Source organism: Amblyomma maculatum, chromosome 1 (genome assembly GCF_055883805.1).
Source record: "Amblyomma maculatum isolate TAMU_Amacu chromosome 1, ASM5588380v1, whole genome shotgun sequence".
Classification (NCBI taxonomy): Eukaryota; Metazoa; Arthropoda; class Arachnida; order Ixodida; family Ixodidae; genus Amblyomma; species Amblyomma maculatum.
In genome coordinates this window covers 97801536-97816383 of record NC_139344.1, presented here as the reverse complement: position 1 = coordinate 97816383, position 14848 = coordinate 97801536, and the positions used below count along the sequence as shown (strand labels likewise).

Here is a 14848-nt window from a genome sequence, read left to right as displayed (position 1 = left end):
TCTGCGGAACGCAAGCTCCGTTTGGGTGAGGGGGTGCGAACCCCTTAACGAGCGCAAACCAAAATGTGCGGTATATGGCGGCGAATTCACGCCACGAACTCTAAAGACTGCACTGCGAAATTCCGAAGGAACGAGCAGCAACCACCCAGCAACAAGGACAAAAAGAAGAAAAAGAAGAAAACAACATGGAACCAACTTCTAATCAAAGCAAGCGAGAGAGGGACTAGGTCAGCATAGTTAAGAACGAGAAGCAGCAGGTGAGTGGGGTCGCCCTTCCTCCTCTCAATAATTCCTCCCCGGCAGACATCGAATTACGAAAGCAGATAGCAGTCCTAAAAGAGCAGATATAGCTGCTAACCAGAAAACTAGAAAGTGCGCTATCTGAATCTCAGCCCCCTCAGCAAGAGGAGGCGATGCAAAGCGACGCAGAGCCCAGCACGGAAAGCAAAAGAAACTATGATGAGAAAGATACGAGAATCCATTTCCACCATAGTATCACGACAGATAGCGAAAGCGATGACGGTTCACAAGTATACCAATACAATGAGACCCACGAATTCCCTAGCCTACAAGATGCGTAGGGTGTTCAATGAGGGCGGGAAGCTTCAGCAGCTCCCCCCTACAGACTATCAATCTCCAGACACAACGTGGTGGGACGAACTACAATCACATAACGTTAAAACAGTGGAATAGTCGCGGTTTGAAATCAGTGACTAAGAGAGCGGACCTTAAGATACACCTGTCCACGTAAGAGCATACTCCAGCAGTGGTGGCCGTACAGGAACCGGGCGGAAACGCTAGCCTCACAAACTACAAAACGTTCCAACTCGACCCCTTACATGCATCTTCGTGCACAGCAAATTTCATAGGTCTGGAATCACAAACCAGCTTTTCACATGTGATGGTGACTCTCCTGCCGATAAAGGAGGAGGATCCGACGCTCCACATCCTGAACGTGTATTGCCCGCCTAAAGCAAAAAACGTAACCTTCTCCGCACTCCTGAACAGAGCTATCAGGGAAGCTGGACGAGATCCGCTATTAGTGATGGGAGGCTTCAATGCGCAGAGCCTCTCATGGGGCTTTCAAGACATACGAGGACTGAAGCTAGCGGAAGGGGCGTCCATGTTAGGCCTAACCCTACACACCGACCCTGCGTACAACACGCGGATTGGGAACTCTGCGCAGAGGGACACTTGTCTGGGCCTAACCTTCACGTATACGGAGGAAACCCTCGGTAGCGACCACTGCCTGATCAACATAACGATCCGCACTCAACCCCTTAGCAGGCCGACGGGGCAGACTAGGCTGCCGGACTCGACGAAATTTAGATAAGAATATAAGGTTATAATTCTATCCAACAGCAGCGATACCAAGCCTGGATCAAACAGCTGCTGGCCAACCTCCGTTTGACGGAGACGTGGGTAAAGCTTTCATAGGCGGTGACGGATGCGGACACCCACCTCCCCCACCTCTGGGAAGCCAGACGCAGCATGGTCAAAAGGTAGCGCAAACAGAAGCATGACCACAAGCTAAGAACCCGTATCACGGCGATAACTAAAGAGGCGGTAGAATATGCGACGCAACTCGAGGACACTAACTGGATAGATAGGAGCAACGCGGTCGCTAGGAAGATGTCTGGCAAAAACGCATGGTGTCTCTTCCGAGCGCTCCTAGATCCAAACCAGACGCGCACCGAGACGCAGAAACACCTATATACACGCATTTCAAGGAAATACGGCGCAGGTAGCGCTGAAGCTCAGTACCTGAGCATGACTTCAGACCCAAGGGGAGAAGCTTACAGGTACAGTGGTGACGAAAATGCTGAGCTGACGAACCTTTCAATATACGAGCTCAAGGTGGCCCTAGCGAGAATGAAACGCGAGAGTGCCAGGAAGGAACGCGATTACGGTATAACTTCTAGCAAATCTACCGAACACACGTACCAATCCCTCAATTCGATCTGGACGGGCGAAGTTCCCTTCCTCCCGAACGGAAGACTGCTGATAACTTTCATCCCCAAGAGGGCAAAGCCACAGGTACGGACAGCCTCCGGCCCATTTTTCTCACGTCGTGCGTGGGCAAATTGATGGAAACAATGGTATATAGAAAATAAGCGAGTTTTCGCCAACTCGTTTCACGGCTTCGGCCCAAATAAATCGGCTCAGGACGTCCTGCTACAGCTTAGCAGAGATACTAAACCCGATAGAACATCAGAACGGGGAAAGATAGTGCTGGCCCTGTATCTGAATGAAGTCTGAGGCGATCCTGACACGCCTCTTGGAGATGGGGTGCGACAAGAACGCGTTCGAATACCTACATAAAACGCTTCCTCACGGACAGACAGGGCTACGTAAGAATCCAGAACGCAGAACACGGTCTCTTTCTATTAGGCACGAGAGGGACTCCACAGGGAGTAGTGCTATCCCCGCTGCTTTTCAACACTCCCGGTTCACCCGGAGAAAGTATCGGGTGTGTAGCACGTATTGTACGCGGACGACATCGCCATGTGGACCACGCAGGGCTCTCCCAGAGAAATGGAGGCCAGCCTGCAGGAGACAGCCACCGCTGTGAACGAGTACACGAAAAAATGCAGCCTTCATTGCCCACCGAAAAAAAATCAGAATTCGTGCATATTCGCCCCTCCAAAAAGTGCATACAAGATAGAATTGCGACTTGTATCGGAAACGATACCCGAGAGAGAGGAAATTAGTCCTAGGTCTTTTCATTCACCACTGTAAGCTGGCGACGACCACGCTCTACAAGCTAAATGTGGGAGACCAGGTGGGCCGAATGGTCCGTAGTCTTGAACAAGAAAGGGGGTCTGAGAAGCACAGACGCTCTACGACTGACCAATATGCCTTTGTAACAAGCAGAATCCTGTACTCGACTCCCTATCTCCACCTCAAGAAACACGAGAGCATCCTCGGGGTGATTATGCGCGCAAAATAGCGAAAGCCCTCGACCTCCCTATAACCGCATCGAACCTGAAACTCCAAGGCCTGAGTACGCAAACTCGTTCGAGGAACTGAGTCTTTACTTCTTTGTTCTCTATATAAGGAACTCGATCGCTCGATCAATTGCGTGTATCTTAACAGCCTCCTTGAAATGCTCCCATGATTCAAGTACTCTTTCAGGTTCTACTTCTAACAAGGTTTTTATGCGTCGCTGCACACTATCTACGAAACAGTATCTACGAAGCCAACCTCACAAGCCAATACGCGCGATTATCGCAGACACCGTCGGGGCGCTGCCTATTTACCCGTCAGCACATACAACACAAGACTATAACCTAGGAGACAGCAAGACTTCCCCAGGAGTGGCGATAAGCCCTGCACATAAAACCACTCCCCACTAATATGTCCAGGGACGACCACGACGGTAGACGCATGGTCAGGACAGAGGCCTTAGCTCACCACTACGGAGGGAAACAAGGAGTGTACTACGTGGACACGTCCGGCCCGCACCAAGGAGGGTGGTACATGGGGGCAGTGATCCAAGAGTTCGAAACGGTGAACGAGCTCCCTTTAAAGCCCGAAATATAACACAAGCAGAGGAGGTCGTCATAGCGTTAACAGCAACACACTCTGATTACAAAAACAATCATAGCGGAATCCCGAGGGGCCTGTAGGAGTTTTCAACAGGGCTGGGTCCCTCCGATGTCCATGCCGCCGCCATAGTCTGGGCACCGGCCCATTTGGGGCTAGAAGGAAACGAGGCAGCAGCTGCCGCCACCCGCGCGCTTTCTAACCGGGCAATCTTGTACCCCTCCTCGTCCTCAGAAGAGAAATTCACACCGGCCTACACATTCAGGCAAATAACTCAGCTGTATCAAAACAGACACATTTACCCCCACTCGTGTAAAGAATTAACGAGAGCGGAAGGACACGTGTTTCTCCGCCTCCTTATGAACAGCGTGATGTGCCTGGCGTCGCTGAAACACTTTTGACACTGCCTTCTCCGGGGAGTGCTCACACTGTGGGGAAATGTGCTCGGACCTCTTCAAAGTGGTGTGGGCGTGCCCCTCCAATCCTGCCCCTACACCCATCCCAAACCCAAACCCCACCCGGGAGGACTGGGAGGCGACCCTACTCGCCTGCTCCGACCTGGAAGCCCAAAGTGCCCAAAGTGCCCAAAGTGCGTTGGTAAAACGAGCAATTGCGGCAGCGGAAGCCACTGGGGTTCCATACTAGGAACTCCACCTAGTGTTTGTAAAAAGGACACTAAGCCTGACCCCCGAGCAACCTCCATGTAACTCCCTCTTTTTAGAGGCAATAAACGTTTTTTACCACCTAGACTTTACTCGTTAAAAAAAAAAATACTACTTCCTCTAAGCAAGAAGTAAATAGGACTCATAAAATCGTCTTCTTGCTTAAAAACCTGCTTTATGGGAATTTTATTCGAATTCTCAAAGCTTGCATGACTACCGAGGTTTCGACAGTCAAATGCTATCTTGTAATCTATGAATGCTATGTACAGGGCCTGCCTGATCCCAAGGTTGCGCAATTCTATTAGCAGTTACCTTAGTAAATACCTTGTACATAGCATAGTAAGCTGATCGGTCTAATTTTTTTTAGTCGACATTCTCTTTCTTACGAATTAGGATGGTGTTAGCATTCTTCCAAAAACATGCAACCGCTGCTAGACGAGCTGCGAGGAGTAAAAATTAGAACGAGTGCTATTCAAAAGGAGCAGTCTTCGTGGATGCTGCGGGCCCTGTAGAGGGAATATCAACAATCTTAGTGGTGCACCAAATGCAGGTCGTGGACGGGCTTTCAATTCATGTTGGGGAAATAATGGCTATGGAAGAAATGGAGATAGCCCTAGCCGCGACGCACTCCGCATCGAAAAACTTTGTAACAGACTCCCAGGCGGCTTATAGAAACTATACGCGTGGCAGAGCCACGCTGCTAGCCTGCAAGATTTTGAATCAGTGCGGACTTCAGCTACACGGAGGGAGCTGGTATGGGTGCCAAGTCACCAGGGAGTAGAAACGAGCGCGCACACGCTTCGGGCCGAGCTTTTCTTCCCCGGAATCAATGTCCTCCCTTAGATTTAGGCTCTCCCTCTGTTGATAGCATATTTCGTGATATTACAACACTTGAGGCTTGAAGGCAGACACACGAGGCCTGCTAAGGGTCAATAAATCAGAAGAGTGCTAGCTTCAAAGGCTACTGTCTTTTAATAATCCAGCTACGCTTCACGCCATTAAGCCGGATTCTTTTTGGGCGCAGTGCATATTTAGTGGCGAGAAAGCACTTATACCCCATGATATGGGCTCGGCCTTGTCCAGATCTGACCTCAAGGAACGAGGCTTCATTAAAAGAGCACGGATAGAGGCTTTCACCAGCAGTGTCCCGTACTAGAGACCCGATCAGACCCGATCAGACTACGACAGCACCTGGGTACAAACGCTCAGGAAAAAGGTTGAATCGAAAACCAAGCGGACGCTTCTGAATGATTCCAAGGAGGACAAGGTGGTGCAACACCGCGTTCCAAACGGGGAAGCCGCTCATGGCGCTGCTAAAGCAACTAGAAGAAAATTGGCTGAACGGTCAATAGCTATGAATCTTCCGAGGTTCCCGGAAGAAGGTATCAAGGTGATTATTAGGCCTCGTGAAGGTCTAGCCGTCATTAAACGCACGTCGGGCTCGCTGCTTAGTCAGGCCCTCGCCATGGCTGCCGGAATCAGCTGGTCGGAGCTGCACTCATGGTGTGTCAACGGAAAGCAAGGTACGGTGCTCTTTCATTCCTTGGACTTTAGTCGAGGCGTGAAGGTAGCCGCAATCCGTTGCTTTAAACTCGATGACAAGGACCATGAAGTGGTGGCCAATCTGATCGCACCGGAGGATTGCGGCCGAGGAGTCGTCCATGGGATCTGTGATACATTCACGGAAGAACAGTTGTTCAGAGCATTGAGGAAGGATCCACAGAACCCAACGGTCGCTGGGGTGCGGCGGATGGGGAAGACTTCCACTATTATTATCACCTTTTTGGAACCTGAAGTCCCAAGATTTGTCAGGATTGAAGGCATGCTTATGCCATGTCGATTGTTCAAAAAAAGATATGAAGTTTGCTTCAGATGTGGGGAACTTGGTCATCGTTCAGATGTGTGCGATAGTGAAAAACCTAAGTGCCGTGGTTGTGGGGTGGTATCGCCGCCCGAAGATCACCAGTGCACTCCCCAATGTCGCCTATGTGGAAAGGGCCGCCTAACGGGAGACAGACGCTGCAAAGAACTCTTCCGTACACCCTACGTTATCAAGAAGAGAAAGTGGGAAGCAAAATTAGCCGCCGAGGAGGCAGCCAAACAGAAGCTAGCCGCCGAGGAGGAGGCCAAGAAGCTGCGACAGGTTCGCTTTAGTCGTCGCGATGGGCGTAGTGAGTCCCACAACCGGTCCCAGAGCCGTACAAGAACCCGTTCCTCTTCGTTCCCGCGACTGCAGCCGCCGTCGTCCAAGACGATAATGGAGGGCTCTCGACCAAAGCAACAGCCGCAGCAGCAGCAGCAGCAGCAGCAGAAACCGCCGCAGACACCATCAAAAGGAGTGAGTAGTGACTCTCAGGACTCAGCTGAGGTTCAGGCTCTAAAAAAAACAGAATCAGTTGTTACAGGCGCAAGTTAAGGCACTGCAGGAACAAATCATTGCGATAGGCAAAATTCCACAACCAATGGAGACCGAAATGCCGGTAGCGGAGGCACCGCAGAAGGAACAGGAAAAGACCCCTAGGGACAGTCCTCCTGCAGCAAAAAAGAAAAGAGGTCCCGAGCCGGATCTCGAAACCCGCGTCCAAGGATTGGAAAAACGATTCGCTAAAAAAGAAGACAACGACAAAATTTTCCAACAACAAGTTATGACCGCATTAGAACGCCTGAACAGTGCTATGGCAGAGATGCGGGTCAAAATGGCTAGGAGAGACGAGAGAATTCAGTTGGTTTACCAAGAGATTCATAACATTAAAAATGGCTCTGCATCCCCGTAGAAATATCATTTGGCAGTGGAACTGTAGGGGCTTCAGTCGCAAACGCGCGGTACTGGAAACTTTTTTGACGAACATTGACAAACCCGAAGTAATCGCATTGCAGGAGTGCAGTAAGCACGCTAAGCTAGCGAGTTACAAATCATACGCGGGACGAGATGACAACACGCGAGTGGTCACCCTTGTCAAAAGGAATATAACGGTGCTGCAGCATAATACCGGGACAACAAATGTTGACCATATACTAATCGAGATAATCCCACAAAAAAGAAAATTCAAAAGTCTATTCATCCTCAATGTATATAGCCCGCCTCGACAAAAACGTCGATGCAACTTCAATGAGCTATTCGCCAAAGCGCGAGTGATAGCGAAAGGAGGACCCCTGTTGATAGTAGGGGACTTTAACGCGCATCACACGGCATGGGGGTATAGATACACGCAGGTAAAAGGACGCGAACTATGGAACAGCATTCAGCAGAATGGCTTATTGCTTCTGACGGATCCCCTGAAACCAACCCGCCAGGGTAACAGCGTTTCGATAGACACATCTCCGGACTTAACTCTAACCGGAGGCTGCATTTACGCCACGTGGTGCAACACAGGTGAAAACTTGGGCAGCGACCATAAAATTATAGAAATCGTAGTAGATAACGGCCCACCGGTCGTCCGCACCAAAAAGGCAACGTTGGTGAACTGGGAGGCTTTCCGAAATGGCCGCACAGGTGACGAGGAAGGCATAAGTAACATAGACGATTGGAATAAAAAGGTCATTCAGTCGGTCAACGAAGCAACGGAGGAGGTGGAGGTTGACGAGGACATTGAAGGAGTAGACCGTCACATGGTCAGGCTCTGGCGTAAGAAGAAGGATCTAGAAACGAGACTCACACAGAAAAGAGGGAATAGGAACTTGCGCAGAGAATTGGCAGTGCTTAACAAAGAAATTGAAGAATATGCGCTTGTTTTAACGAGGCAAAACTGGGGCAGCATTTGTGAAAAACTAGACAGGAATATCAGGAACGCAAGTACGTGGCACTTACTTCAGCATCTTCTAGATCCCGACAAATCTAAACTGGAGGCCAGGCAGCAAATTCACAGGCTAATACATACCTTTGATGGGACCGCGGCTACTCTCATAGCCCAAGTCCGAGACCGGTATTTGAACTGTGCAGAGGGTATAGGCCAACAAATGCCTGATTATAAGGGCCAGGAAAACCCGGAGCTAGATAGCCCGATAACGGTTGCCGAAGTCCGGGCAGAAATAGACTGAGAACAAAGACTGCTGCAGGTCCGGACAGAGTCAACAATCGAATGCTAAGAAACTTGGACGACGCGTCGATCCGACACCTCGCAGCATTCATGCAGGAGTGTTGGGAGGCCGGTCGGCTGCCGGCGACATGGAAGGCCGCAAACCTCGTATTCCTCCCGAAGCCGGGGAAGCGGCCGGGTTTCGAACACTTGCGTCCGATCTCGCTCACGTCATGCGTGGGGAAACTAATGGAGCATGTTGTTCAGGCCCGGCTGAACCGGTTTTTGGAGGACAACGATATCTATCCGAACACCATGATAGGATTTAGACCGCATTTGGCCGCATGCGATGTCATGCTGCAGCTAAAAGAACAGATCATACACAATTCAACAGTAGACACCAGGGTGATCGTTGGTCTAGACGTGTCAAAAGCTTTTGACAACGTGAAGCACTCGGCTATTCTGCAGAATCTCAGTGCATTAGATGTTGGAGTTCGCACGTACAACTACATACGCGACTTCCTCAGCGATAGATCGGCAACTATCAGTATGGGGGGACACACAGTAGAAGGTATTCGACTGGGAAATAAAGCCACACCACAGGGATCGGTGTTGTCCCCGACGCTGTTTAATATCGCCATGATTGGTCTCCCCCCAAAACTAGACGAAATCCAAGGGCTACACCATACATTATATGCAGATGACCTGACTCTGTGGATGTGCAGGGGCAGTGACGGTGAAATTGAACAGACACTCCAGCGGGCAATCAAAGTTATAGAAAGATACTTAGAACCGATCGGGCTCAGATGTTCGGCCGAGAAATCGGAAGCGCTCGTTCTGACGTCAATGCGATCGCCCCATCGTCGGCGTATAAAGCAGGATAACCCGAAAATAACACTCAGGGTCAACGGTAACGTTATACCAACGGTGGAAACCATTAGAGTTCTGGGATTACGAATTCAGGCCAACGGCAGGAACTCGGAAGCACCAGTCAAACCTGTAGACTCCTGAAGCGGATCGCAAACAAACATGCGGGAATGAAAGAAGCTAACCTCCTTAGGCTAGTCCAGTTTTTTATAATCAGTAGGATAGTCTACGTGGCGCCGTATTTACGGCTTCACAAGGCAGAAAAGGAGAAACTTGACGTTCTCATTCGTAAAGGGATAAAAACGGCACTAGGTTTACCACCCAATACATCGACAAACAAGATTATGAGACTAGGGGTCTCCAATAGGGACCGGGCGCCCGTTGTATGGCGCCACCGTCGCCTCGGAGGAACAGTGCCGCCCGCGGCGGAGTGCCGAAACAGCGGAATGGCGAGGCAGCTGAGCGGCGCAGTAGTTTCCGTTCTGCGAGATGATTTTGAGCCTGTCCCTACCCGTCGTTTTGCGGTGTGGCTTTGAGAGCTTTCAGCTGATTTGAGTAATCGCAAGGAGTATTTTTGACGGGGAAATCTTGAAAAAGAAAAGGGCCGTTCTCGGCAGGGCGTGCGTATTTTTTTTGTTTTAAACCGCCCGGCGCATGGTATTTCTGTTATATACTCGAAAATGCCGCGCGCGTGATTTCATCATGTGCTAGGAACACCTTCGTTAGGCACTTGTTAAGGCGACTTCGAAGACGGGAATTGCGCCTGCACTGCGCGTCTCTTATATTAGGTCTAGTCGGAATCTGCCTGAAGATCAAATAGCTCCGAGCCGTGTAGCCGTGTAGTAGTGGTAGTTGTAATGGTCAGCTTTCATGTAAAATGAAAAAGATGCTGCACCTGTCTTTTTTGGTAATAGCTAGGCTCAAACGATTCAGGGCAGAATAATAGCAAATGACATTCCAGTTTCAACCTTGCAACGAGAGCTGTAAACGGAGAAAAATAAACAAGCAAGACAAAAGTAGGATCCTATTTATGGTTGGAATAGCAAACACACATATACTTCCAGGACTTCCTGCACAATTACGCTACAATAGCTCACTGAACCCGGCCTTGAGACCATCAAACTTAATCATAATATAAGCCAAATGAGTAATACCACCTCAGCATCATTTTTACATATACGGCAATGCTCTTGTTGAACACGTCGGAGCTGCTACATATAATTGGCTTAGAAAATATTATACTATGCATGCCTTTCTCCCGACATGCTGCGGAGGTTGTGAAAAGAAAAAAAAATTAAATTTCCTGCTAGCGTTCTCTCAGCGCAGGAAGTTCAATGCGATTGACCACACCTGCCTTGAACATCTGAAGGCAATAGTGCAATACTGTCAAACTGTTAAATACAATCGAAAAAAAAAAAAGTGTGATGTGTTGTAAGATAAGCCACCGACAACTAAGAGAGCGTTCTATTGTTAAATGAATCCCTCTGATGGCTCGTTCGCTAAGGTGGTCTACTTTCTCAGCGTACCAAGAACTTGCGGGGCCGATACCTAGCTGACCTCGATACCTGATGAGTGTGAGGGGACACGACCATGTATGTAGTTTTTTATTTGCACGTAAAGGAATCCGGATAACTGAAAGCCATTCTTTTTACAACTTTGTAACTGCAGCTTCCAAAACTGCTGCTAAATCTGTTTACATTGGCCATACCTAGAAGCAATTTCTGAGAGAGGTAAAACGGTCTGGTCATACTGCGCCACAATCAGGAAATCTCCCGTTCACTAAAACGCCGATGAGAAACAGATGTATTTAGGCGGGCCAGGAAATGGACACTGCTGAGAAAATACGTAAAGCCGTGTCAAGTGCAACGTGAATGCGAAAAAAAAAACCTGCTACACGGCCTTCGAAATTAACAAAAAATTGCTACGACTATGCTCGTTTCAACAAATTAAATTGTATTTTTTTTCTTGTTCGACTTTTATATGAAGCCGAAGCAGATTTTGTGACCATGCGGCATTGATTGAGCTGTGAAATGAGTGATTTTATTAGGCGAAATGGACATGCCACAAACACATGTTAACAAATTCTAAGTGTATCAACGCAGAGCTCTCAGCGCATTTTCATTGGTTGACAAACGAAAAGAGGAAAAATGACAAGATCATGGCAATAGGAATTGTTCAGGTCTCCTATCTGCTCTTTCTTTTAAGAGAAAAAAGTAAATTATCTTTGACTATGTCAGCGAAAGTATCTGCACAAACATTGTCTCTGCCCATCACTGAAGATTGTAACGCAGCCCGAACGATGATGGTGGAGCTGCCTTTTCTTTTTCCGTGCTGGGGTTTTCTTGTACACAGGCGGGGAAATGCTAGCGTTGTAACTTACGCTGTTGGGTTACTTCGATTTCCAATTGTCAATAAAGTGACTACAGATGGAGTGCGGCTTCAACTCCGAGACTCTCGTGCCGTCACTCCTGGGGAACAGAAGGCACAGAGCATCCGGTAGCAAGCGAAATTTTAAAATTCGGCACTTTCCATGACCCCATAATAACCAAATACGTAGATCCGTGCCTTTGCCTTTCAAAGAACCATGCTTAGGTCACCCGCCACTCATGCTTCTGTGGAAACCCGTAGAAATGAATCGACTTAAAAACGTCCGACGAGTTTGCGTAGCTGCCAGTGGAGCCAACAACGCACCACGTTTCGCCAGCCTTGTTCGACCAGACTTCATTTCACTGGACATACTCACACAATTAACTAGCCCAGCTTTCTGTTTTCTTGAAGATATATTCAGGCACAACGTCATCTAAACCGTAGGATTTCCAACTTCCACACAAACCAGCGACAAACAGTACCCTCCAATGCGCTGGCAATGCGCCGGCCGGGGCCGGCGCATTCCGGCGATTGAGCGATGCGCCGAGAGGCGGCGCCACCCGTTCAGCTGTCCGGTCCCTATACCCTCGAAGAGCTCATTGAAGCTGCAAGGACTTCACAATACCAGAGACTGCTGCGCAGTTGTACTGATCGGAGCATTTTGGAAAAACTGGGGTATGAGCCGCAAGCATGCTCCAGACGTACAGAAAAAGTACCTAGACAGGTTAGAGACAAATTAAAAATACCTCCACTCCCCAAAAACATGCACCCCGTTTACCAGGAGAGCCGGAGGAGTGATAGAGAAACAGCGCTGCAAGCCCGTTTTGAGGGAAGACAGGCCGTCTTATATACAGATGCCGCACAATGCGCGAACGGTAGGGGACGTGTTTCAGTAGCAACTAGAGAAGACGGGGGCTCGGTAGTATGCTGCAGCACCAGAAATTCGACCACAACGGAGGCGGAAGAGGTGGCCATCGCGCTAGCTCTAACACAACAACAGGTCAAAATTATAGTTACAGACTCGAAATCAGCGATTAGAAACTTTGACGCGGGCCGCATTTCGGCCATAGCAGCAAGAGTGTTGGCCAGTGGTTCACCACCGGCAGAGCAGGTCGCGCTCATTTGGACACCGGCGCACCAGGGGTTGAGGGGGAACGAGAAAGCGCACGTACTGGCCCGAGGATTAGCTACATTCCGGGATCCCAGTGACGACTTATGCGCAACCCCGTACCCCTTGCGCGATGAGGAGCCCCTGCAGTTCGACGATGACCTTAACACCTACCAAGATATCCTAAATCATTACAAATTAACTACCAAAAGCGTGTAAGCAACTCACCAAAAGCGAGGAGGTTATGTGGCGTAAGCTACAGACTGGAGTATTCCCGAACCCCCAGATTTACAGCAAGTGGCACCCGGAAATTTTTAGCCCCAGGTGCAAACGTTGCGATGGCATAGCGGACATGATCCATATGATATGGACGTGTCCTAGATTTGGAGAGCCTGACCGAACAGATGAGTCCTGGGAGGCACTACTTCTCAAGCAGGACGAAAAAGGGCAACGAGAAGTCATCAGTCTTGCCCTGGCCGCTGCTAAGATCCAAGGGATCCAGGTCGACGGCTGAGGGGGAGGACATGGTTGGGACAGAGCTTCGCCTCGGATCCTCACCAACCTTTTGACGGGTGCAATAAATGTTTTCTCTCTCTCTCTCTCTCATAATCATCCCGAGGTTATGAGGGTGGCCAGTCTTTGTAGCACGATCTCATCGTCCTTCAACAAACCTGTAGTTAATTGATCCTCCTCATCCGTATTCCCCTTTCTATTGCTTCTAATGCTCGTTATTTCATCAATACTGGTGGAATGTCTGACTGCTCTGCATCACTATATTATAAGCCCTTATGTTGGGCACATTATACTCATTAGCTCTGATAGCTCTGCTAGTTCCATCCTGTTGGGTTGGAGGCTTCCGTACTTTAGCAATTCCCAACCAGATTTTTTGTCTCCTTAAGACAGTTTTACCGGTATTCAGCCTAACTATCCTACCACCTACTTTTACTGCACGATACCTCTGAAATATCGTCATTGCTTCTACACTAATACCATCTTCCTCGCTTTAAGCCGAATTATCTAGTCTGCAGCCAGATTCTGAATTCCTCAACTTTCCCTTACCGTTACTTCGCTGACAGGCTTCTTTCATACTAGTTCCATCCGTTCTCTCTTCAAATCTAGATCAAGGTTACACTTTCTGAACTGCCAGAGCAGTGAGTTTGAAGCAGCTTGGAACAAGTTTCCCAATTTTTGCCTGGATGGTATAGCTTGTTTTGGCTTGGTACAGCTTGGCATAAGGATGATGTCATTGCCCACCTGTCCTGTGATAAACGGTCTGTGAACTTATCCCGCCAGTGCTAGCATTCACGCAAGTAAACAAAAAAATAATTCCAGAATCAGACCATCAAACATTTTTAAAGTTCCTGTCCTGTGTGAATGCGAAGTTGCAGCAAAAGGAACTCAAATGCATGCAAACTAACAACACTTCTCAATATGCCTACGCAAACCATGAACTGCAATGTTACATTGTCCATAATAATTAGTGGTAGAGTGCACTTGTGAAATTTCCAGCGTAATAGTTCCTTGAGACGTAGCTGCAGTGGTGGAAGTGGCTACAGGCTTCTTGTAGCACCTTTCGTAGCAGAAGAAAATCCAATTTTTAGCAGGAACTTTCATATTAGAAGAAAAATAGTGTTCTTTTGCAGATGTTCCTGCTTTTGTAGCTAAAAAATATTGCATTCCAAAGCAAAATTTTGCTTTCGGAGGACATAAAAAAAGAGAGCTGCAAAAACATTTTAACTACTGGAGCTAGCATGTTCAGATTGTCACGGTAGGCACTGCTTTTCAGATGAAAGGAACAAAATTTCAAAGATGTCTCAGTACTCAAATGAAAATAAGCCCTAGGTCAACACCGAGAATACATGTGCTGGCACAGTGCAAGGAGACTTCATGCTGCTAAGCCCAATTTTCGAATTAAAAAAAAAAGGAAGAGGGAAAGCAAGTGACCTTATGCACACTTTTGCTCTATTAGTAACCTATATTTATCACTGCTTTCATAGCAATTTTCATAGTAATATTTACTGACATATGTCAATGCACTTTGGCAACTTCCAAACTCGTCCAGGTCAATTGGCACAATGAGCACATGTAAAGCAGAGCTGCCTCCATATACATGGAAAACGGTTGGCAAGCATGGATTATAACCTAATGCAGTAAACACCATGCAGTATTGTAAATAAACGACACATGTCAATGAAGTCTGGCAATTCCAGCCACTTCGCAGTTAGCACAGGTGCAGTAGAGTTTCTTGTGTACAGAAATGAGTAGTCGTTTGCAGGTACGGA

General features: G+C 48.3%; 1 protein-coding gene across 1 annotated transcript in view; it reads right to left on the bottom strand.

Moving 5' to 3' along the window:
* LOC146203273 (tyrosine-protein phosphatase non-receptor type 1-like) overlaps positions 1-14848 on the bottom strand; it is a 144191-nt gene that overhangs the window by 28036 nt on the left and 101307 nt on the right. The window lies entirely within an intron of this gene.